Source organism: Micromys minutus (genome assembly GCF_963924665.1).
Source record: "Micromys minutus genome assembly, chromosome: 20".
Lineage (NCBI taxonomy): Eukaryota > Metazoa > Chordata > Mammalia > Rodentia > Muridae > Micromys > Micromys minutus.
Window position 1 is genome coordinate 25,226,746 of NC_137955.1, and position 27,145 is coordinate 25,253,890.

Below are 27,145 nucleotides of genomic sequence, written 5' to 3' on the forward strand. Positions count from 1 at the left end.
GTTAGATTTTAAAAATTACTATTTAAGTTGCTACCTGTTTTGTTAAGGAATCATTGTATGAGTTTTGGCTTGTGACTAGGAACAAATGTCCAACAACTGACCCTAAACATATTTCCACCATTCTGTACTACATATCTATGTGAAGTGGTGCTCTTGGTGTTACAGAATCCAAATACTGATCAACTTGTTAGAAGCTGAAGAGGGCTGTGTGTGGTGATACACAACTCCTTTAATACCAGCACTACAGAGGCAGAGGCAAGGAGATCTATTTGAGTTTCAGGCCAGTCTGGTTTACATAGAGAATTCTGGGTCTACCAGGGTTACATCGTGAGACCTTGTCTTATAAACAAAAACAAAACAAAAAATACAAGCCCGAAGATATTACATCTTGTAGTATCAAATATGCAGCCAAGATTTAATCTTTCCTATAACAAACAACCAACAAGCATATATATCACATTGGCATGCAAATTTGCTTTAGTCTTTGAGTGGATAAATAGTATATATGTCAAAGAATTGTTTTTAAACAAATCTTGCTTATAATTTATTTTTAATTATTTATTTTTATTTTATATGAAAAGGCATTTGTTGCATTTATGTCTAGTACCACATGCTTGCAGTGCCCACAAAGGCTTTAAAAGAGGGGACTAGAGTTACAGATGATTGTCGGATGCTGTGTGGGCGCTGGGAATCCAATTCAGGGTTTCTGGAGGAGCAGCCAAAGCTCTTTACCATCTCTCCAGCACCAAGTTTACAATTCATTATCAGTAAATGCTTGATTTACATCCCTATACACCAGGGCCACATAATAATTACTTGAGCAAAAAAGAGGATCACGATTGTAAAAAGTTTAAGGAGTCCTGCTTTATCACTCTTAACGGGTTTCTAAGATAGCACAGTGGTATATTTCTTTGTTAGGATTAATTTCAAGGGCATTATTTGTTATGAAAATAACGAATACCATAAATACCAACAATAAAGCTTAAGATTTTAATATAAACCATGCTCTGACTTTTAATACTAATTTAGAAATTGTTAAAGGATCTAGAACAATACTCATTTTTAAAAAGTACTCATCACATATAAACGAGTATGCATTTCACCTGTGTAAGACAGCATGATTTTTTTGAACTGAAAAAGGCAAATAACCTAAATATAACTATCAAAAATGAATCTGCTATTTCAAGTTTTGTCATGGCTTTGGATTTTCTCAGTTAAAAAGTAACTAAAATAGTTTTAATAAATTTCTCCATGTCCCAGGTGTTTCCTTTCTGACAAAAGGCAAACATAAATAAAAGATAAAAAGAGTTTAATGTATCCATGTTAAATGATATGGTTGACACAAGTTAGATGGCAAAGCCAATTTACCTACATAATTATTTTTAAAAATTTAGTGTATTTAGTAGATGCTTAGTATTTTCATAAAGTAATTAAACACTGCAATAAAGTCATGAAAATAAAATAGCTCTGACATTTTTAAGAGCTATTATATATATATTTAAAATGTATTTAAAAATCATTATCCTATTTAAATGCATATGTATATATACAAATATGCATGACATATAGTAGCAAAGTATTATATAAGACTATAATCTAGTATTAAGTAAGCTATAGCTTATCAAAGCATAGCTCTTGTATTTTGAGGAGGCTGGGGATACTGAGAATGGGGGAGCCCTGGATCAGATCCCAAGTACTATATGCACAAATTATTTTAAGGCTCTCTTTACCAACTTGACAAGAAAAAATACTCAACTCTATAACCAAGCCTACTTTTCATGAAAAATTCCAGTATAAAATTTCAGACTGGAGAGATGGCTCAATGATTAAGAGTCCTAGCTGCTCTTCCACAGAGCCCATGTTTGATTCCCAGCACCCACATAGCAGTCCACAAAAGGCTGTTTTCAGTTCCAGGGAATCCAAAACCTTCTTCTGTGGGAACCAGGAATGCACATGATACACAGATATACATGCAGGCAAACACCCATACACATAAAAAATTTATAAACTTTGAAGAGGCAAGACGGAAGAATGCAAAAGAAGAAAGGTATTTTAGAATTAGACCTATTTGAATTGGAATTCTCTTAACACTCACTTGATTTACTACCCAGAACAAGTTTTTAACATAACTTTCTGTTCCCATGACTGTAAAACAAAAATACTATGGCTTCACTGAGTATCTGGACAGGTGTAAGATCATGGAAATCATGGTACACAGTATAGTTAGTTGGATTAAACACTTTGCTGTGTGACCTTGAGCTAGTTATTTGATCATCCTATAAGTTTTACAATATGTCAACCTCAAAGAGTTGATAAAATTAATTGTAAAGACTCCAGTAGTGTTTCTGGCACAAGAAATCTATTCAATATTGCTACATACTACCAGGTATAATGGGGCAAACCTATGATTCCTATACTTGGGGAAAGACAAAAAAAGGACCCAGGCCAGCCTGGTCTACATAGTACATTCTGGACCTACAAGAGTACACAGTGAGATCATGCCTCCTTGTAAACACACACACACACCCACTCAACAATAAAAACCCAGAACAAAACAACCCAGTATTACATATCAAAAGGATAACACCTGACTGAAAAAGGTTAAATTTTAATGTTATTCTTATATTTAAATCCACCTTCTGAAAATAAAAATTCACCATAATGGGTTTATTTTAAATGGACTATTTCAAGGCAGGGTGTAGTGGTGCACGCCCTTATTCCAGCACTGGGAAGGCAGAGGCAGGAGGATGAGCTTGGTCAACACAGGGAGGGCTACACAGTGAGACACTGTCTTGAAAAGGAAAGAGAAAACAAAGTTGAGAAAAAGGGTGGAGGAGAAATATTGCTATTTCAAATGCTTTGCTGGATCCTGCTGGCCATGGTGATGCACATCTTTAGTCCCAGCATTCAGAGACAGAGATCTCTGAGACTTTCCAGGTAAATAATGAGACCCTGCCTAAAGCTAAACAAAACAAGATAAAATTCCCACAAAATTATGTAATGGCAACAAGTACATGAACAAGTACTCAATCAAGTGGATGATCCTGAAAGGATCAACATTTGACAACCACATAAATGCTGGTATTAAAAAAAATTTAGTCACACTAATTTATACATTTATCATTTGTAGTTAATCAGTTTTTCCTTTCTGAAAACAGATACTATGACAATTGCATACACACACACACACACACACACACACACACAACTTCAGAGAAGTAAAAAATGCAGACAACTTAACAAAATTAAAAAAGCATATGTATAAGACATAAATTCTATCTTCCCAGCAGGACATACACAATTACTTTGACAATACAGCTTAGAAATGTTGTGCCAATTGAGAAATCAAAGGAATGCATAAATTTTATAAAACTAAAGATGCAGAACCTTAAGCTTTTAAAAACAAATGTATGCCAGGCTAATTATTTGTGTACTATATAACTATGAATTTTCTACGTATTCCTAGTCTCAGTTTCTTTATCTGTAAGTTGTGGATAACTGTTTTTATTTCATGTATTTTCTAGTTAAATAACATTATAGGGGACATAACACAATTCCTAGCAAATGATAGGCAATCAAAACCTTATAGGGAAAAAATAGTTGGCAATACTTTTATTATTAAATAACCTTTCTAAATACCACTTTGGGCCTTAAAAACGGTAATGTAATCTCATAAAACTCAATCAACTCCAGATTTCTACAAAAACAATGTTGTAAACAATACAAATATCTAAAAATCACTTTTATTAATTAACTTGAGAAAAATATTCTAATCATACAAAATATCCTTTAAAATTTGATGGCTTTAAATTGGACAGAAATAGTTTTTTTGAAGTTGCTGTAAAAATCAAGTAGAAACACTAAGACTCCACTAAAGTCATTTTTAAAAATTAAAAAGGAAACAACTCAGATATGTTACATATCATCTACAACAAATATAGTCACTTATAATCTTTAATAGGTACACAGGAAAATGTGTATCAAACACCAGTGTGTATCAAACTACTAAGTTCTCACCAGAAAAATATAACCATGGGGGATGGGGATGAGGGAAAGAATACCATCTCTTTTAAGATTTAAAAAAAAAAAAAAAAAAAAAAAAAAAAAAAGTAAGGTATAGTATTACCACTAAGAAATACGTGGTTTGATGAGCAAAGTACAGATATTTCTTAGAGAAACATAATCGGATACAAAGAAAAAGTATTAACTATCAGGAAATTCCTTTAACTCACTCATTTTATATATATCACTTGATCTCTGAGTGTGAAGTTTTCTATAAAAAAATTTCAGTTATTTCTCTTATATAAACATAACACTATTTATAAATGTATTCAGGCCAACTGAAAATTCTAAAACCATAAAATATTATTATATAAGACAACTACTGAAAATAATGAATTTTAAAATAAATTCTAAAGTTTTGAAGAGCATAAATTTATCACCAAAGCAAAGAGTATGATGAAAACATTAAAATAAGCATCTTCAAGGTTAAAATTTATTGTAAGGATTCTCTAAAAGTACCTAGTCAGTACCTTGATAAACAGAATCAAACTACATTTCTCTCAAAGGAATTTGCCCTCCAATGAGTCAATATAAAAAGTGAAATATTAGTTTAAAATTTTAGAAATAATTTCAAATTATGCTTTTCTTAATAAGCAATAGTTAAAAAAACACAAAGTTAGTTGTTAGTTTTGTTATGCCATATCCTGAGAAAGTAAAAATAGAACAGGCTATGTCAAAATCTAATACAGACACGTCAGATAATAGTCTGATGATAGATTAGTATAGATAATTAAATAAGAAATTAATAGAAAAGCTTTAAAATGCATTTTTAGTTCAGTTCTGGTTGAAATAAAAGAACTTTCAAGCATTAACCGGTATAGTTCTGCTGACATTTTAAAATTTTAATAACAATCACTATGCAAAACCAAAGTTGTTTACTACCATAGTAAAACTATTCACTTTTCCTCTCTACTAAAAAGCCTCAATCTTTTTTTCATATACACCACTCCTGTTCTTCCTAAATGTAGGCAGCAATAAACTAATTTCTAGCACAGGTTCAAAGTCCATTCAAATATCTTTAGTAAACAGATGGGTAATTGGCTTTTAGAAAACATCCCAATACATTTTTTAAAAATGCTCAAGTTATTATGTATTTAATTTAACTTTGATTTACTAGAGTCTCATTATTTACATTAAGATCATTTTTCTTCCCAAGTTATACAAGTTATTGGTAACTGCACATTCAAGAAAAACACTAAGCCACAGAGTTGAAGTTAGACACACTAGGGACACGTTAGGTATATTAAGAATATTTCTAAAAATACTGTAACTAGAATTACTAAATTACTGGAATGTTTAGTGGTTATACCTTTCCACTGGATAAAGGGGAGGAAATGGCAATGCAAGATATTCACTGGTGGGTATCTCAACCAATGCAGGTGACATGCAACTGACTACCCACAAGCTCTCATGAAACATACTGTTCTCTCCAACTAAATTATCCAAAAAGTTCAAGGACTGAGTTTTTCCCTTTTAAAAATAGTCTATTTAAATTAAACTGAGCCAAACAGAAATATTTTCAAATTACTTTAAAGAACTGTTTACACTAATTATGAAAGCATCACTAACCGAACCTTACAAATTACAAAATATGTAGAACTCAGATAATAGAGGAAAGGACTAACTGTAACCTTAATTCCAAAGACTTAAGAAAAAAAGATGTCGATCACATACACTAATATCTACTAGATTGATCCACACATCTGCATAAGACTCCTTGTAACTTATAAAACTATAAATAAAGTTGCTTCTGTTTATGAAAACTAAGCAAAAAGAACTCTTTCCCCATTATCTTTCATGGAAATAAGTTCATCTCTTGACATACAGTTCAAATAAAAGTTGAAAAGATAATCACTGAGCCTTTAAAACATTTTTTTAGCGACGCCTTTACCCAATCCTTTACATGCCCCCGCCCCCAAACACCAAACTGCTTTCTTAAGACGGGAAGTCTTCCTCACTTCACTTCAGCATTCCCTCCTGGCATACCCCCCACCACACACCCCCCACCCCCGTAGGCCTGAGGCCCTGTAGCAAACAGAGTCTAACAGGAGCAGGCAGCACAAAGACAGGAATGGGAGATTAGTGGGAGGGAGGGAGGCCGGGATTGGGGCTCAGCAGGAGCTTCAGGCTTTTTAAAATTCAAACTGCTCCCCGACCAATACAAATCACGGACACGCTACTGACTACTACACGGATTTATAGCATTAAAAACATGCCTAGTACGTGACAGCTATATTAACTTCATTCTTTTTCACATTTATCCATACGTTTGCAGGAAAGGTGGTGCAATTTTTTGTAAGCAGCAAGTTAAACTCAAAAATAACCCGCAGAAAAGTTACTTATTCTACACTGACAAAAACTTAAGACACAGAATATTTAAACCAAAAATTTTAACCACTACTACAGAAAGAAGGACCTTATTGGGCAGTGTCGCTTCCTTTTAACAAACGAGCTTTCCTTCGGCGAATATGAAACAAAGTATCAAACGGGACATTTCTTTTTCTGTGCAATTTATAAGGCTGAGAACTTTTTAAAAGGTATTTCCGTTTTACACCAACTTCCATTAGCAAAGCCGCCAGAAACAAGCTCCCAACATCTAACTTACTCCTGAACTAAAACTTGTTAAGATACAGAACTGATATTTTTCTCCAGCATTTACAGATACATTTGACCTATTAAAATGACACCTCGCTCATTACACAGTCAAACATCATGGTACAAAACAGCCAATGACAATCCTGGGACTCAGGAAGATCTGCCCTGACAAGAAAGGATAGCACCTTGTGTGTGTGTGTGTGTGTGTGTGTGTGTGTGTGTGTGTGTGTGTGTGTTAAACCTCCCAAAGATTCTAAGTATAACTTAACTTGTATCCTTTGAAAGAAAATAGGTTTCATCCTTATCTCGGCATAAGCTCAAAACACTTAGAATTCTTTATATGCCTGCACACGTTTAGGCTAGAAAGTATCAGAGAGTTTTATGTAGTCATTTAAAATTATCCTTACATAACACATACAAACACAAAGTGTCGGAGTAAACCTGTCAAGTTCTTTATACTTGGTCTTTGAATAAAAAGTCCATGTGCAACACACACTGTCAAACAACATAAAAGCTCCTGGGTGAGGATGTGCAGTGTGCACAACGCTATGGTTTTCTAGACTAAATATACATGTGGACGGTTTAATCCTTTTACAAAGAAAACGAGTCTTTATTAACTTTCCAACGTCCAAACAAGTTTTGCAGAGAATTACCACTGTAGCCGTGTCTGAGTATTTACATTTGTTTCACTAACTGAAACTACTTCCTCCCTTCATGGGGTCACAGGGGGAAGAAGGGGGGTTGTTTGTTTCACTGGGACGTTCCCCACTCCCGGACCGGGAAAGTTGTAAATATGGGGACGATCGGGGCACATTTGCTGATAGTTGTATTGTTTCCGCCTCCTCACTAGCTACGGCTCCTCTCCCGGGCGAGGCCTGTCACCGACCAGCAGTCGCTCCGCTCAGCCCGGAGCTCTCCTAATCCCCGAGCTCAAGTAGATTCCGCTGGCCCGCGGCCTGCACTCTCCGCCGGGCCTACGCCTCCCCGGCCGCCCGGCAGGAGCCCGGTCCCCGTCACCGAAGCCGGCCGGGAGAGGGTACAAAAACCGCCGCCACCCAGGGTGGCTGCCGCCGGAGAGGAGCGAACTCTCGACTCGCCCCGTGTGAAGAGACCTGGGGCCGCTGAGGAAACGGCGGGGAGGGGGAACGAGGAGGAGAAACGCTGAGGACCTGGCGCCGGCGCCGCCGCCGCCGCCGAAATAAAAGAGCAGGAATTTACCTGGGCGAATCGGCGTCTGAATCCGAGCGGAGGCCGAGGCCGCTGTGGCGAGAGACTATAATCCGGGCCGGGAGGGGGGGTGGCTACGGCTCCTCTTCCGTCTCCTCAGTGCAGGGAACATGTAGAGCCGGGGGGAGACCAGCCGAGAAGACAAATCGCTGCTTCTTCTTCCTCCTCCTCCTTCTCCCACATAGAAACACTCACAAACACCCGACCAGGGGCCCGAGCTACCGGGGGGGCATCGCCGCGGGCCCAGGAACCAATCCTCCTGTCGGCGGGGGCGTCCCTCCCTGCGGCTTGGTGGTGTCGGGTGAGTCGGTACCGACGGAGGGAGGGGGGGGAGGGCGGGCGGGGGGAAGGAGCCCTGTGTGTGTGTCTCTCTCTCTCGTTCCGTCTCTCCCTCTCAGAACAAAATGCCGACCGGAAGTGCAGCTGCAGGAATGACTCCCTCCGCCGGCGCCAAACACTAACAACCACCCCCTCTTCCCTACTCCACTTCCGCCACCGCCGCCGCCGCCGCCGCCGCGGACGCCGCCACTCGGGCTCGCAGCTCTGCCTCAGCGCGCCGGCTCCCGCGGGCCCGGAGGTTCGGCGGCAGCGACAGCGGCCGTGGCCGCGGCGGTTCTTCTCTCTGCCCTCGTCCAGCTCTGGACGGCCGTGGATGCTGCCTGTGGTGTCGCTCCTGCGAGGTGGCGGCTATGCCGCTGCTCGGGTGGCCGGCTTGATTTTTTTCCACCAGCACCCCCCTCCCGAGGTGACAGCAGCCGGGCGCTGGTCCGGTGTTGGTGGCGTTGAGGCCGGGATCTCCCTCTCTCAGGCGCTGCGGGTCTCATAGGCCCCAGAAGGCGGCGAGCCGAGGCCACGCTGCTCTCTCTCCCCGGCTCGCCGGCATCAGCCCCGGGGAAGCCGAGCTCCGGCGGCCAGCCGGCGGATGCCGACGGTGCACCTTTCAAACGGTGTTCCTGCAGCCGTGATGGATGGATGGATGGCTGATGGATCGAACGCCCCCCGGCCCCGTCCTGGGACCGCCCGGACCCTATAACCGTCTGTGTTATTTCTGCGAACACTATCCTCGGAGGTGAAGGCTCCCAGCCTGGCTGAGTTGGAATCGTGATCGTGGTGGTGGTGCATTAATTTCTGGAAATACGGGGTGCTGTTGGACTTGCTTTTTTTTTTTTTTTTTTTTTTTTTTTGGCAGTGGTTTTGATGCCTCCCTGGTAGTCGGGATAAGGCCTGTAGGCGACGCTGTGAGAGCGAGGAGCCGGTCGCTCTTGGCGCTACCATCTAGGTTGTGGGTGGAGCCCAGGCCATCGGGACGCCGGGCACCGGGACCGGCGCACTTCAAAACAACGTTTTCCACTTTATGTTTGAAAACTCAAGAGGCTCTGGACAAGGCTGGAGTACAAAATGTGAATATGCATACAGTACCGTGCCCGTTTGTAGTGTCTTACTGTAAAACATTTCATCGAATTTTCTGGGTTTTTTTTTTTTTTTTTTTTTTTTTTTTTTGCTTTGTTTTGAGGTTTTTTGTTGTTGTTTTGGTATAAATTGTAAGGGGGCTAATTCTTCAGGTAAAAAGTGCCAGTAGGTAAGCAGATTTTACTCAGGAGGAACCATGCTATTTTTTAAAATATATTGTCAGCGTTAATCGTTTACTTGTATATGCACAGATGTGCAAGAAGTATGGGACAGCTCACCTACAGGTTATTCCTCTGCTTTAGAAGTCACTGGGGGTTAGTTGTTAAAGATTTTGTCATTCCTGCTCTCCAGACACTAGATGACTATCACGACCAGAGGGAATAAGTCAGGGCGGTGACTTCAACCCAAGGAGTCCAGACTCGGTTTCCGTGCAGATAGCTCCTGCCTTGCTCCTGCCGGTCCTTTCCCTGGAGTGCCCATAGGACTTGGGGAGCCCTCGTCTTCAGGGTTTTGCTCAAATGTCACCTGGGTGCCTCCAGCGCTTCTGTTTACCTTCCAGGTTGGCGGCTTCGTTCTCTTATCCTCCGGGCTTTCTATCTTGTCTCACTCTTTCCCCTGTAGCCTTCAGGGCTCCAGGAAATGAAGTTTAGCTTTCCTTCGCAGGTGCTCTCTGCATTGCGCACTGTGAATGCCTCTGACACCCTCCTCCCTCGTTCTGAACTTTACCCTTTAAAATGAGTTTATATATACCTAACAGAGCTTTTATGAAAGATGGTGAAAACTGGAAAAACGTATAGATGGAACCCAGCTACGTTTATTAGAGGTCAGGAGAAAGCTCTCTTCTAGACACTGGAAAGCCCATAAAGATGATTGCTTTTAGGTTTCTCTAGATGGAATGGCAGAGGCCAGGGCATTTGTCGATCACGTGGCCTTGCCCCTAGTGGGCTAATTCATATTGCTCCAGTGACTCACAAAACTGCATTCTTAATCCTGTCTGCCCCCCTTCTTGGAAAATACATGCTATTTTGACTGAACCGAAGTCTAAGAATTTGGTTGGCTCAACTCAAATACAGCACTACTGGAAAAGTTCATTCAGCAAGTATTTATTGGTGACATAATGTACGCCAAGCACTGTGATTCAGAGGGTGTATGTTTCAGAGGTTAGTGAGCCTTGTATAAAAGATTACTTTACATATGGCTACTTTTGTTACTACTTAATTATGCTGTCAAAGCACAAGCTAGAGGGGTTTATTTTTAAGGTTTCTGAAATACAGGTTCTGTGAAAGATGAGGGTAAGCCTAGTGGTGGTATTTTATTCACCATTAGGGTTGATGTTTCTTTAGTTGATGTTACCTTATTGTAGCACTTGGTATACTCATTAAATGAAAGTGATTTTTGAAAAGTACAGACGTAAGAGATTTTATTTCCTAGTAGCTGGAAGAGTAGGTCTTACAAGTTTAACATAGCAGTAGACCAAGGTATATGGTAAAGGCTTTAGTTCAGTTTTGGACAGGAATGCTATTTCAGTAGCTGGTTTATACCCATTAGCATTAATAATTATTATTTGGTATAGTCAGTAATCTGCTCAGTGTTAATTAATTTTGAGAACAGATTTAAGTGAATTATAAGTTGCTTAGAATGTTCCATTTTCCCATGGAAGCAGACTTACTTATCCTGTATACTTTCTTAATGCTACTGGTGAGCTAGTGATTTTGCATACTTCAGGAAAGACAGCCGATAATGCTGTTTAGTACAAAATCTTGGCGTGGTTTTGGTATTTTATCTAAATAATAGAATTTTGTGAGTGCATGTGTGAGAAGCTGTCCACCTTCCTTTTTAAGGTTTCTTCCTAGGACTTGGAGATCTATGATTAGAGTAAACTAGCGAGTTTAAAATTCCCAGGGATCCACCTCTCCACTTCCCCAGTGCTGTGATTACATGTGTGTTTCACCATGTCCACTACCGTGTCCCGCTTGCTGGGGACTGAAATCAGGTCCTCAATTTTGTAGTTTATCAACTGAGCAATCTCCCCAACACCTAAAATTAATAACTTTAATTTATTCACCCAGAACCTATTGAAGATTTATTAGGTGCTAATTAGCTCTTTTCTGGGCACCTCATATTAAACAGGGAATGAAAGCAGAAGAGGGCTCACTTTCTTTGAAAGTTTTTCCGATAATAATTTCAGTGTTTATGAGTATTTCTTCACAGAATCAGTATTTTGCTTGCCTAAATTTAAGATCCTTCTTGTTTGGAGACAGACCCTCACTGTATAGCTCAGACTGACCTCTGTCCCTCCGTCCTTCTGTCCCAGCCTGTACCTCCACACAGTGGCTCCAAACTGAGATCTACCATAGACTCAATCAGTCCCACAGTAGTGATGGTTTCTTGGTTTTGTTGTCTGCTTAACACCTGTCTTCCTAGACACTACTAGTTTGTTTTGCTTCTACATTTTTCTCTCTCAAATCAGCTGACTTGCACCTTGCATTAAAAGGGAGTGAGTTTCTTGACTCAGTCATTTGCTAAAAATGTTCATGTATGTTTATTTCCATTTGTATTTTTAATCAGTGAATGACAAAAGGACTACAACATTATTTAAAGATTTTTAAATTTGTGTCATTGCCAAGCAAATTGGTAAAGCTGATGAATTTTATAAATATATTTTAATGAATATTTATCTTCAATATAGTTGCAGTTTGCCTTAAAGTGGTAAAAATAAAGGGTTTTTAGGAATTATCTTTTCACTATGCCTGACAGTAAGTCTTATATATTTATCTTTAGTAGGAACATTTTTAAAAGGAAGAAAACACCAAATAAAAAGCAAGTAGTGTATGTGTATCTTGTAGATTATTTTATAGTACATTCAAAATCATCCTGTATTTAGGACAACTAAATTAGATTTAGGATGACTTAAACTTTGGTGAAGAGTTAAGGATGCTGATTTTGAGGGTAGAACTTAAAATTGTCAGAAGTAGTGTTCTATAAATGTTACTATTTACTAAATGTTACTGTTACTAAAATGTGCTACTATTTTAGCTTCTGTGGATTTGGGTTGTGGGAGTGGGCCCTCAGAAGCCAGAAGAGAGAGTTGTAGCTCTCAGGTTGGAGTACAGGTGGTTGAGTCCTGCCTGTGATTGGGTGTCCTGGGTAGTGGGAACCCAACTTCTGGAAGAGCAGGAACCACCCTTCACTGTTAACCCACCTCTCAATCCCCATTTCGGTGTGTTTTTCTATGTCTGTCTTTTGTCGTGTCTTTTTGAGGTAGGGTCTCACTGTAGATCTAACCAGGATTTCACTATGTAGACTAGTGTACCCTTAAACACCCAGAGATCTATCTGCCTCTGCCTCAGGAGTGCTGGGATTAAATAAAGGCTTACTCTTCGTCTCATTTCAGAGTTTTGAAGTTAACTGCCTTAATTAAATTTATTGTAATATTTATAGAACCAGTTTGATATACTTTATCTTTTTTTTTTTTTTTTGCTAAAATTATAAAAGTGAAATTTTCTCCTGTGACTATCTTTGTTTTTACTCACCATAGTTTTCAAGGACAAACTTTAGCCTCTCATTAATCCTACTCACTTATAATTAAGAATTTTTACTAACTCTAGATCTTAACTATGTCATCCATTTATAATCATGTGTCCTAACCAGTTTACTTTTTTATATGTGTATAAATACCCTTTGTTTCTAAACAAGAGTAGCCAGTTACATTTTATACTATGTTTCAGAAGTATTCTTCTGAAGTATTTCAATACAAAGTTATTTTAAGGTCATAAATCTTTATGAAAGTCTAATCTACAAGGAATCACACAAATACTGGATTTGAACCAGAGAGTTGAACTATAGCTGTACTTCTTAGTACTGATCTAATCTAGACAATCACTGGTTTAAAAATGATTTTATCTATGGTGGAAGAATGCAGGCTGTGTTTAAAATGTGTACCATCTACAATAGATAAGAGGGAGGCTTCTAAGAGTTGTTTTCACTGTTCTTTGGGCTGGGTTAGCTTTTTATCAGAACACCTGCTGGCCTTGCAAGGTTATCTTTAAATGAATTATCATAAAGTCATAATATTAATATGACATAAAAATATGGCAGCATATTTATTGAAAATAGAAATCTAAGTTCATCAGACATGGTAAAGGTGTATTTTTGTTGTTTAGTTTGGGTCAAGACAGGATTTCTTAATTTCTCTTAAGCTTTGTAGACCAAGCTGACCTTGAATTTGTAGACCAGGCTAGCCTTGAATTCTGAGGTAGATCTACCTGCTTTTGCCTGCCAACTGGGATTAAAGACTTGCACTACCACCATACAGCTCATGTTTTTTTAAAATAAATATTTATTGTGTTTATGTGTGTATTTTACTGGATTATTTTTAAACTATATTTTTTACAGTGAGTTATAAGCAAAAGGAGGATTTTTTTTCCTTTGTGTTTCTTTAAAAACATTTTGCTAATTTTCTCCCTAGGAAATGTAAAAAAAAAAAGTTATAATGTTGCCTATAAAATAGTGAATTTTAGCAGAACAATATGTATTTCAAAGAATACTTGGTACTTTTTTCAGAAAGACATCTTCAAGGTAATAAAATTGTTGATAAAAAGTATGACTTATGATTCAAGATTCACAGAAAATGCGCTTTCCTGGTGGATCTACATCTATTTTGGTGTATTTTAATATATCAAAATAATAAATGTGGGACAAATGTAAGGTTTCAACTTTTATACCTGTATTGTCGTAAGAAAACAAATTGCCATCTTTTACGGAGTAATTATCATAAGAACAAGTTATATTTTAAAATGATTAAAACTTGTCTCCGTTCAAAAAACAACTATTCAATGAGAAGTTTCTGTATAACATAAGCAAGTAATTTCTTAAGTAACTAACTTTGATTTGCTACCCAACTTATTGTTTATTTACATCAATGTGATTAAAATTACGGACGGAATTTTAAAAGGGAAAACATGCAAGAACTGTGAACAGAATTAAGAGGAGTATAAGGATTATATCATGCTGAGATTATTATAAAATGTAAGCATCTCATTCTTTTATCTTATTGACTCTATATAGATCTCAGTATTTCTGTTGTGGCTTACTTAAGAGACTTCAAAGGTGCTTTTCACCATATCTTAGAGGTCAGTCTGTGTGTGCTACATATCAAGAACCTGTTTCTAAACCAAGCCAGAAGGTTTTTTTAAGCTGCTAATACTGACAGATACATTAAATCCTACATTTTTTTAAAGTAGCTAAGCATAAGTTTTATCAGAGATAAAATGATCCAGTTGGACCAAAGCCTATGTGCTCTCTAAAGTTTCACCAATATAATACTACTACTAACCAGCAGGGGGAGTGAGTCGCCCTTGAAAGGCAAGCGTTAGGAAGACCACATGACTTCCTGTTTTGAATTTAACTGTTGTGGCAGCTGTTCTGTTTAGTGTAGCAAAAAGCAGTCAGAGACAAAGGCTACTAGTGTATCTATCAGATCTGGCTATGGTGACATAATTAACTCTCAAAATTACCTTATAGGGAGCAAATCGAGAAAAACAAAATATATGTGGACATATATCATGTTAAACAATTTTACATTTCTGATTAAATTAGAAAAGGTTAGGGAAGAATGGCATAAAAGACAATATTTTTAAAACCAGATGTTAAAAACTAAGACTACAAAATATGCATCATGATACTTATTCTCTTTTTTGCTTTAAATGTGAATCAGAACAAATCAGAGAGACCAACAATGAAGCAGAGGGAACAGAAATACAGGAGTGGAAATGCCACAGTATTCCAGGCTGTGGTGAACAGAGAGAAAGCAGTAACTGAGAACCATGGCAAATTGCTATGCAGGTGTCAGTCAACATCTTTTAGTATTTTGTGTTTAAAGTTGTTAAGTGGACACATTTTAAAATGCAAATAAATAGATCAAAAACTTGTTGATTTTTATATACACTTAGTGAAATACATTTTGTTACAGTATTAAGTCTCCTAGGAGCCTCAAAATGCCTACTAAGTAGTTTTATGTTGAATGAACAAGTATGATCTGTTATTATTTCAAGTAGAATTTTAAGACCAGGGTTTTTAACTAATGGTATCAAAATAAACTTAAAAGCCCAAACACTATTAGGCTAAATAGTGAACTGAATCGTTGTAGCCTAGCCACTAACCAGTACACTATTGCAGAAATGCTATCTGAACTTTCAGATAAGGAATCCAGGCAAGTTTTAGCCAAAGGTATGTTAACTTGTATTTATTCACTTAGAAAATGTATTCCTGGAGCTCTTAACTACTATCATATACAGAACATCTTCATTATAAACTAGACAGACTCAAGTTCAGTGAGACTTAATGGCATTGAAAATGTGGACATTTATGCAAATTCAGTACATGTCACCAAGTCTGAGGAATTGATCTTTTGAAGAAGGTTTCCCATTGGAGCTAGAGGTAATATTGGTGAAGTATTTTGAAGTCAGATCTCTTGTAATGCTTTGTTATAATATACTGATATATATATATATATATATATATATATATATATATATATATATATATATATATATATATATGGTATTAAGTCTGTTTTAATTATGCCAATGAGTCTGATTATGGCACCTACAGGAATTTGGTACCAAAAAAAAAAAAAAAAAAAAAAAAACCAAAAACCCCAGATATGCCTGGTTGAGAGCATGTGGTTCCTTCATACAGATTGTAATGGGTATGAGCTAAAGAATTGTATACTACCCCAACCCTTTTAAAAATCATATTTAAAGTTTTTCAAATGCTTCTGCACATGAAAAAAATCACTAGAATAGTCTTGTAATAAGTACACTAATAAAGTAGCAAAAAACATGTTTGTTGCAAACTTAATATATTTCAAATTCTAGAAAAATAATTTATCACTTCAGTCAGTGTTTCAGAATACATATTATATGTATATTTTGTCTAGTTTTTACTTAATAATTTAGTACAGACCATAACTAAACTTACAAGGGAAAAAGCCAAAAGACAAGAAGGAAAGGAAATAGTGCATACCTTGTTAGTCTGGAAAAACTAAAGGTGACATTAGGAATATCAATATAGTGACTTCTGGTAGGAGTATAGAATTTATTTTTCCCTAAAAAATCAAATAGAAAAGTTTAGTCAAATGTGTACCCACAACAGTAATGCTGTTTCAAGCAATACACTCCAGATATTTTTAAATTTTCACTTTGAAAGACGTAGGGCTGAGGAGTTAACTCTGTATAGTGCACCTGAGAACAGTACCTGGAACCCACATGAGAAAACATTAAAATTGGTTTTAGTGACCACTTCTGTGCCTTCCTTCACTGCATGTAAAGTCATCTGTTCAACGTATTGTCCGTAACGCCTTGATTTTAATCCTGACATCAACATGCATTAGATTTCTCCTATACACTCATTCTTCAAAACTTCTTGATGTAAGGAGAAAATTAAGTATTAAACAAGTATTTGACAATACTTTATACATGCAAAGATAGTTGAAAACTTATTTTCCCAGAAATATAGATGATACATTGCAAATGTACTTTTAAGGACTAGAACACCAACCATTGAGCATGCATTGAGAGGCCCATGGCTCCAGTTCCATATTTAGTGGAGAATAGCAGTGTCTGGCATCAATGTGAGAAGAGGCCTTTGGTCCGGGAGGTGAGGGGGCACATTTTCCCACTGTAAGGGGAAGCCAAGGCACTGAGGTGGAGAGGGTGATTGGGAGCTAGTGCGCCTTTGTGAAGACAAGTAAAGAAGGGGGATGGGAGCGGGGTGGGCAAAGGGGATAACATTTCAAATGTAAATACAGAGAGTAGCTAATAAAAAAAGTATCTAAGAAAAGTATTTATTTTAATTTACCAGCTTTTGGAAAAAAAAATTTGAATGTTGATTGAAGCCAAGAATTCTGAATTGGGAAGCCTCATGTTTAATTTTTTTTTATATTAAATCTAGCTACAGTATTGCTGTAAGAAGATAGTTGTGAATGCTAGCTCTTTTTGAAAACCAGTACATCACTGTATTAGTCCTAGTATGGAAAGAGTTAAGCATGCATCTGACTAACATACTTAAGTCCAATTCTCTATTTTGAGGACTATTGTGTTAATGAAGAAAACACCATGAAAATATGTGGACTTGTAGATCCAGAGTAGGAAGATGCAGGTTTTTATGTGAATGAACAAGATTAGTGTGGAGGTGCACATTTGTAATCACAGCACCGAGGCAGAAGAATCATAAGTTCAAGGCCAGCCTGAGCTACAGAGTAAGCCCTGTCTCAAATAACAGTAAAGATACAATAAAACAGTATTATAAAGCTCTAGACCTTGCAGTCACTGAGTACATGGGAAACGTCTATGTAGCACAGTGGTTCTCATCCTGTTGGTTGTGATCCCTTTGGGGTCACATATCAGATATATACATTGCAGTTTGTAACAGTAGCAAGATCACAGTTCTGAAGTAGCAGCAAGATGATTACATGAAGGACTATATTAAAGGGTCACCACATCAGGGAGGTTGAGACGCACTGATGTCCTGGTAACACTAAACGGGAAATGAGTAATTGTTTCTTTGCTCATATAGCTGACAAAACAAATTATTATCCAATACATTGAAAACCAGCAATAAGTTACATCAGAAGTACTATGAAATTGCTGAGAGTAAGGAAGGTTTTTAATAAAGCTTCGCAGTGATAGTAAGTTTTTAATGTCATTGAAGTCCTTTCCAAATATTCAACAGGAACTAAATCAGTTATTCTAACAAGAGGCAAAACAAAAATATATGTGTATTAGAAAGTTATCATTGAAACCCAGTTTAGATATAAGAAATTAAAGCGGCTGAGATGTGGTACTCTTATCTAGTCTAAAAAGAGTTGCTTTTACTCCCTCTGGTAGATTTGAAAACTGCATTTTAAAGTAACTGGGCAGTAACAATAGACTTGCTAGTTAAGTTCTCCAGACAGGATAAGGACAGTGTGGCAAAGTTATATACAATTGCAAAATAGGAACCCACTTGTTTAAAATAGTTACATTCTTTGACATACTGCTTTTTCACCTGAACTTCTGTTACAACTATATTGCTTTTGTAATTTCAGTTAAAGCAACCAAGCCAAACAAACAAAAACTGCTTAAGCAGTGGAATGAAAAATAGAAGGGGAAAGGGGTGGAAAAAGGAGAATCAATAAGGAATTAATGTAATTATATGCTCAAATCACTTATGAAGGCCAAGCTACAAAAATAGAGCTGAGGGGTAGCAAGAGAAAAAAAGAATCAAAGCGAATGAATATGTAAGAGAAAGGATGAGGAAGTGTAACTGATCCTGTAACCCTATCACTCTAGTTCAGTGGTTCTCACCCTGTGGGTCGCTACTCCTATAGGACTGCATATCTGATATTTACATCATGATTCATAGTAATAGCAAAACTAGTTACAAAATATTAATGAAATGACTTTATGATGTTGGGGGGGGTCACCACAACATGAACTGTGCTAAAGGGTCCCAGCATTAGGAAGGTTGAGAACCACTGCTCAAGATGAACAGAGTATACTTAAGATATAGGATTAAGTGTAGGCTTAGAGCAGGAAGAATAAATTTAATGTTCGAAAAGTTAAACTTGGCTGCGTATGGTGGCAAATGCCTTTAATCCCAGCACTCAGGAGGCAAATCCAGGCAGATTTCTGTCAGTTCAAAGGTCAGCCTGGTTTACAATGTGAATTACAGGGCAGCCAGAACTGTTACACACAGAAACCCAGTCTCTAAAAACCAAAAAAAGGAATGAAGGGAGGAAAAAAAAAGTTAAATTTGGTGTGTGTTGACTGGATAGGTAGTTGGGAATGCACGTAGTTATCCAGGAAACAGCCAGATACAGAGATAGGAGTCATCTTCATCCATGTGCTAATTGAAGCCACAAGGTTGAACACAGTTTATAGAAATAAGAGACAAGAAGTATAAGGGACATTTGCTATAGTTTAATAGTCCACTATTTTCCTTCCAAAACATTCTAGAAGAACTTTAATTTTATTGTGTTCATTTCATTCAAATATTTCAGATGCTGGGCTCTAACCAAGAACCTGCAAAATCTTATATCACCTAATTCTGGGAGTTACTTAGTTACTGTGTCTTACTTTCTACCTGAAAACGAAAGTTCAGAAAAACAAGTGGGGAAAACAAGTGGATGTCCTAAGAAAGCAAGAGATTAATACTACCTTGTAGCAGCTAATTATTTACATGAAATGAAACTTTGAATCTATTTAGACAGCTACACCTTCCTAACTTTCCTGTTTGATTTTATTTACAACCAGCACATCCCCCTGGCCATTATTGCCTTTCCATTATCACTTGGCTTTGTTTCTCTTGACAGCGGCCTAGTCAATCACTGTTAGTTCTACCCTCTCCACACGTTTTGCCTCTTTCAAATCAAAGATAAACTCACGGTTCTGATTGTTCCTGTTGCCCAACAGTAAAAGGGATTAGAACAGAGTGGAAATGAAGGTTGTGCCACATTGTGGAGGTTTCCGAGTTATAAGTAGTAAACCGTGACAATCAAAAAGCCGTGTAGCTAAGTTGGTGAGATGTTTGAATAGTTACTGCACTTGTTCTGCAGGCCCAAGTTCTATTCTGGAAAGCAGTGGAAGGTAGATGGAGAAACTTAAAAATTGACTCCATAAAGTTGTCCTTTGACCTCCATTCACACATGATGACGTGCACAGCCCCACACATATAATATTTTAAGCTTATGGATTGCCATATATGTTTAAATCATATAAAAATTGAATTACAGTCGATTGTTTATTCAAAATGATGTATAGTTTTGTAGTATTCTAAAGCACTGCCCTAATAGCTAAATCAGCAATTTAGCATTTTGTCATATATATATATGCATATCACCATAATCTGAACATATAATTTGCATATATGCAAATCAAGGGCAAATACTAGTTAGCTAATTTCGAAGGCAATGCTGACATTACAGAAGATAAGATTTTGCTAAAAACCAAGATGTGGTTCAACAAGTAGCATTAACACAAAGGAATAGCAATATGCAAAGACTAGGACCCTTCCCTCGAACCATTTGCAAAAATTAACAAAAATCAATGACATAAAAAAATCAAAAGCTATGAAACTATCAGAAGAAAACAGGTAAAGCTTTATGACTTTGCACTTGGTGAAGGATTCTTAAATATGAAAACAAAAGCACCAGTTACTCAAGTTCACACTGGCGTCATCAAAACCTTCGCTTTCAAGGAGCATCCACACAAGAGTGAAAGTTGAGAGCAAGAATAACAGTCTACAGAACAGAACAGAAAAGCATCTGCTATCATATAAGGGATCTGTATTATAATAGACAAAGAACTCTAAAATATTCGATTTTAAAATAAGCAGAGTCTTACTATCAGACATTGTCCCAAAGATGATAAAAGTTGGATACAAACATCCAGTAAGAGCATGAAGAGATGTTTGATTCATTAGTCCCTCAAGGAATGGAGCAGCTCTACAGAGTCAAAGTATTGGGCAAGATGTGGAGAAACTGAAAGCCTCAGGTACTACCTTAGGGATGTAAATAGTGTAGCCAGTTTGGAGAACAGTATGACACTTCTCCAAATAATTACCATTTAGTTCCATGGGACCTAGCAATTTTAAAGAAGTGAAAATGTACATCTACATAGAGACCTGTGCAAAAACAGTGCAGCATTATTCACAAGAACCGGAAGTGAAAACAAGTGACTGTGAATCAGTAAATAAACAACATGTGACATAGCTGTGCTGTGTCCATAAGGACTGAGGCACAGACACGTACCGCAGTGCTGTTGAATCCTCACACACCACTGAGTGAAAGGAGCTACTCACAGAACTTTATACACTGTACAATTCCTTTCGTCCCCAAGAACTGGCAAGAGAGAGACCTACATGGACAACATAGCATTCTATAGAGAGAGGAAGTATATTCGTGACCATTGAAAGCTGCGGTTGGCAAGACTGGGGTAGAGGGTATAAGCTACAGGTATTCTTTTTGAGACTATGAAGATGTTCTGAAATCGTAGCAATGCTTGAACAAATCTGTGTGAACATGGGGGGGAAACATACGGAGCCCATCTGAATGCCAGCCAATCCAGGTTCACACTCTGAGAGTGACTCTTGGGTTTGTCTTTTATGGGTCAAGAAAGGGACTGTATATGACCATGTTTGGAAGCCTCAAAAAAATGCAATAGTCACAGAGCCATATTGCTGTATGTCTTCTTAAGAGTCCCAGGAGCACTATGTTCTTGGAGAGCAGAATACTTTCAGTCAATCAGTTGCTCTTGAAGCAGATCCATGTTGACAAAGCAGATCCTTAGAAAACTCCAACACTGAAGTCAGCTGCAGAAACTTAGAGCATAATCCAACCTAATGAAAATTTGTGAGTTTATTTTGAAATTCAGATTTTATTTCTGGCAAATGGCTCATCAGTTCTTTCCATCCTGTGATCCCATTTCATACAAGGCAGTTCTGGAATGGGACAAAAATTCACATGCCAAGTAATGTCTGCCCATCTCCCATGCTCTGATTGGAATATTAATAACCATTTTCTTCACCAAATCCATCAGCTCTTTTTTTTCAATGAATTCCAATACCTTCCTTGAGGCATCTGACAGGATATAATTGCAGTAGGTACCTGGGCTTAGACAAAGTTTGGTTTTTAGGGTTCCTTAGTGCAGGCTTGTAACCCCAGCTGCTATGATGTTGAGACAGGCGTCTTGTAATCAAGTTCCCAACCTGCCTGTGATATACAAAAGTTCAGAAGCAGCCTGAGAAGTTTAATGAGACCTTGACTCCAGATAAAAAGTAAAAGAAGGGCTCTCTCAATCTATGCATGCATGAAACAGTGGGGTTTGCCCTCTACTGAGAAATGGTATGGCATGGTAGCAGATATTTACATTCTCAGAATTTTGGACTCAGGAGTCCAAAGGCAGAAGGATTGGGAGTTCAAAGCCTACCTCCTCTAAATATCAAGTTCAAGAACATGCAGAATTGCAAGACACTGTTTCAACCTAAAACTTTAAGTGTGATTCTTTCCTAACCATAAGTTTTAGATCTGAGGTAAGTAGCCTCAATGTAAGTCCTCCATGATTTCACAATCTAGTTGTCTTACTGCAGGAAAATGAAGCAACTAATTCACTATTGCTAGCACAAGGCCTATTAGTTAGAACACGAATAGCATCAAGAAGTCTGTGAACTCTACAGAGAGAACTTTGTAAAAGCCTTGAAGAACTGTTCATGGATTCATCTATAGCTCTGTCCTCATAGAAACTGAAAAATGATTCTAAAATTGCAAACCATAGAAGACAAAGATACTCCTCAAAAGAATTGTAGATGGTAAGAATTACTGTCTCTAAATATTAACATTGTAAAACTAAAACAATCGCAATATGATCACCTTAGGGATTTATAGGCAATTGGAAGAAACGTTGTTGTATACGAAAATAGTGAGAGTCTTTCATATATAATATATAATATTGAGAAATACCTAGAAACCTTAAAATCTATATCCTTCTCTTCTTTCCAATTTGTAGGCTTGTGTGAAGAGAGAAGAGGGGTAGGGAGAGAGATTTGTCTTGTTTACTGGGAATTCAGCCCAGCCCCTCTTGGATGCTAAACCAATGACCTACCACTGAGCTATGCTTTACCTTTCATTTTATCTTCTAAGTAGCTGTTGATTTTGTGGATTTATTTCCAGAAACACCAATTTAGTCGTATGTAGTTATAATTCCTCAGTGAATAATTACAAGTTGAAATCCTAAATTTTTTAATGTGAATTGTTTACAGTTGTAGATTTGGAGAGATAATGGAACTCAGGATATGAGTAAAATGGCTGCCATCCATCTCACCTACCACTACTGGAATTGCTTAGTCTCTGGGCTTCTGGCATCCACAGTGATACACCCCTTGCCCCCAACTTTCTCCTGCTGTCACAATGATCTTTTCAAAACATAAATTTGATAATGTAATTTGGCTGCTTAAAACTCTTAAATGGCTCATGTTACTTTAAAGAAAGAGATAAGATCCTTCAGTAAGTCTTGAGGCTCCACACGGTGTTTGTGCTTCTCCAGTCTCCATCTATCTCTGCCTCACTGCTTTTCACCACCCTCTTACTCCTCTTTCCCAATGCTTGGAACAACATTAGTTTCCACCGTGCCTATGAACACACAAGTTTTTCCCTTTTGTATTCAGATACTATGATTATTTCATTTATGCCTGTCTACACACTCTGAACTGTGAATTCCACTAAGCAGGGATCATATATAGCTTGTCAGCACCTAACAGAATTTGCTTGATACAGAATGACTACCCCAGTTAAAGAACATAAAAGGATCTAAATTCTCACATTACATTCAAAGCAAATTAGAATGTAAATCCAGAGTTTTAAAATGAAAAACCCAACAAGTCACTTACAACTATTATTTCGGGCAAATTGATATTACTCCAGATATGATTATTTTATTTATATATATGAACATGGGTATGTGTGCTACAGTGTACATGTGAATGGAAGAGAACAATTTGTGAGAGTCCATTCTCTCCTTTTTCCATGTGGGCCCAGGGTTTGAACTCAGGTCTTCGGTTGTGATGGCAAGCACCCTTACCTGTTGAGCCATATAACTGGCCACAGGAAATACTTTTGAACAAATATCTTAGAAAAATTCAAAAGAAAACTGCTAAGCACTGCTTACAAAATCAAACAAAGTCAAGTGTCTATCAACCGACTCTTTAAAGAAATGTGTATCATCTTTAAAAGATACTGTTACAGGAGACCGTTAACATAATACAGTGTAAAAATTAGAAAAACATAATCCATAATGACGATCTTCATCACTTAAAGGTTGGTTGGGAAGAACCAGAAAATGTTGTCTGTAAGATCTAGGTTCGAAGCTATATTTCTTCCTCGTGGTCTTTGTCGACCAAGAGCAACCAACCAAAAGGTAGCTTTTTAAATTACCTTGAGGCATTGCTGAGTCCAATAATCATCAGCACCCATGAGTTAGGCATTGCACATACATGCCAGTATGGGGGGGGAAGGTGAAACAGATCCTAAGAGCTCCACTGGCCAGCCTGTCTGGAACAGTGAGATAGCTCCTGGTTCCGTGAGCTGTCCTTGCTCAGGGGCGACGCAGAGAAGAGTGATAGGAGAGGACGTGCTCACTCCACATACACACGCTGCATGCACACTTGGAGAGAATTAGGAGCGGCAGTTGTAGTCATACTCTATATAATTTGTACTCTGCTTGTCTGCAAAGCCTCACATTCGCTTTCATGATAGTTTATTATATAGTTCGGTCATGCTCAACTAAATCAATAGATTGCAAAAGCAGAAGTTAAACAGACAAAAAAAAAAAAAAAAAAAATCCCACAGATGTATAGAGACCTATACATACAGGTCTCCCCTCTTTACATGCCGCCCACTCCCAAGCCAGCACTCCTAGATTAGACATTCATTTCTATTAGTGATTAAGTCACTGGTAACATCAGATGAGTGTGCTGAAAGGAAGACTGAAATTTTTCCTTTTTCACTTTGTCCCACTCACTTGGAAATACATACTGTGGCTCAGACACTTTGTGTGTAACTCTTCCTATCCCGAGAAAGTCGTGGAACTCTCTCAGCCCCATTCTCTCATTAGAAGTTAGAGATTGTGGCCGGTGTAAATGGCTGAGAGAAAAGGAAAAGGAATCGAGAATTGTAAGATGTTAGTGTGAGGCCTAGCAGGAGATCAACTCAAAGGTATGTTATCATTGGGAAGTTTTAATTTTGAAATGTTTCAAATATATAACCTTCCTTATAAAACTGATATAAATGTTTTGAAAAGTATACTTTAACACATTAAGTAATGCCCAAGAATTTTTTAAATGCCACTCTTCTAAACAAACAAACAAACAAACAAAAACGTTACTAGTCAACCTTTCACAGATTTTTCTGAAACTTTCCACTTTACCGAAATTAAAAACCAAGCAATCTTCTTGGCTTTACTAGGAAATTAATAAGCCATGACTAAACTGTTATACAACTGTGTCCCTTTTGGTGATGAATAAGCTGAAAATGATTGACCTAAGTCACAAAGAGTTTGTAAGAAAGGGGAAAATAGGCAGGCTGAGTCTTGATAAATCATTATCATGCAAAATTCTCTAGGCTAGATATAGCTACTTATATTCAAATGATCTCGGACATAGTGTGAACACTGTAACATTAGTCCTTATATGTGCTAAAAAAAATACTAATATTAAGACCTAGATTAAATGAAGCAACTACAAATATTTTTCTTCACATGGGCTAAAAAGAAAAGGACAAAATTATTTACTCAGAGTAACAAAATATTCTGAATCCTAATGCCTGTATTCCCACTAACATCTTACTGCAAACAGCCTGACTTCCTGGCCAGCGTGTTTACATCGGTAAGGTGGCAAGAAAAGGACTGCTACAGTCCCTTACCTGAAGGCAGCATCTGGAAAGGGGGCATTAGGTAAGAATAACATTTATGTTCACATCCTTAAGTCTGTGACTTCTAGCTTTTTATATTTGGAAATTTTTTCTTGCAGTAAAATCTCATTGGTCTTTTTAGTGGATAGTAAATGAGATAAACCATGTATAGTCCAAGCACGTAGGAAATTGTGGAGAATTCATTTTTCCCATTAAAAGTACGTTTCTTTTCTTTTCTGGAAGGACTCAGCAGAGTTTTGCTTCTTGGTCATGGCTTCAATTGTATTAAACAGAAGCTTCTCTCTGCTCTGTGTGTTTGCATTCTGTAAAAGAACAAAGTCATTTACAAACTGAAACTATGTTATTTATAATATTTGTACCAAGATGATGGTCCTGTCTGTGGTCTGTGTGGGGTGGCTCTTCCTAGTCTTTAGATTTACCCTGTATCTGTATGCCTGTGGGGGGTTCTTTTTAACTTCTACTTTTATAATATATTGATTTATTTGAACATGGCCAAACTATATAATAAACTATCAGAAAAGCGAATGTGGATAGATAAGCAAAGATATGAGTATAATGCTGCTCCTAATTCTTTCCAGGAACCTGGTCAAATCCTTGTCAGTATATGAAAGACAGTGATGATGTTCTTTTGAAACAAATGGCTGCCATGGTAAATGCCAAGCATATAGATTTTCCCCCTCCTATTGTCCCCAACTCCTGGAATTTGAAGCTTGAATGTCCTATTTTTACAATTGCAGCCCGCCCAGTCCTGACCTTCTGAACCCCTGAGCAAGGACCAGGTCCCAAACTAAAGGCTCTATTAATTTTAACAGTTTTACAGAACTCACGAAGAGAGGGGCGGGAGGAGGGCTGGTGTCTGGAAGGAAACACTGAGAGAGACTCGGTAACATTAGAGTTACCTATGTGTTTAGGAGGGGAGAAAGTCACCATGCCGCCTCATACCTGAGCTTTCATTCAAACCGCTCCTCACGCGGTTCTGAGCGAGGAGGAAGATCCCAACTCCAATTTTTTTTCCCGCTCACTTTTGTTATTGCACGTGGTTGCTTACTGTGAGTTGTTCTGTTGGTTACACTGGTCATGATGAATGAAGTCGCTTTGCGAGATGGGGGTAAAGAAAAGTTCGATTTCTAAGAATAACCTCCCTCCCCGGGAAAGTGGAACAGTCCAGGGATGGTTGGGGGTTGGGTGGGTAGGGGATGCAACAGCCCAGGTGTGGTCAGTACAGTCCCCGATTTAAGTCAAGGCGGAATGGGGTTTCAAATTAGAGTAAAACAAAGACAACTCTCTCGTGTAAAACTTTGTTTACCTTAATAGAGGCTTCTTAAATGTAATTAACAACAACAACAACAACAACAAAATGTTATGCTCAAATTCCAAAGAACCCCCTCT

General features: G+C 37.8%; 1 protein-coding gene across 3 annotated transcripts in view; it reads right to left on the reverse strand.

Annotated features, from left to right (window-relative positions):
• NIPBL (NIPBL cohesin loading factor) overlaps positions 1–8,130 on the reverse strand; it is a 163,722-nt gene extending 155,592 nt beyond the window's left edge. For all 3 annotated transcript variants that reach the window (XM_080933721.1, XM_080933722.1, XM_080933723.1), the window contains exon 1: positions 7,876–8,130. The gene's annotated coding sequence lies outside the window, so the exon portion shown is untranslated. The remainder of the gene's footprint in view (positions 1–7,875) is intronic.
• Positions 8,131–27,145: the final 19,015 nt, after the last annotated feature.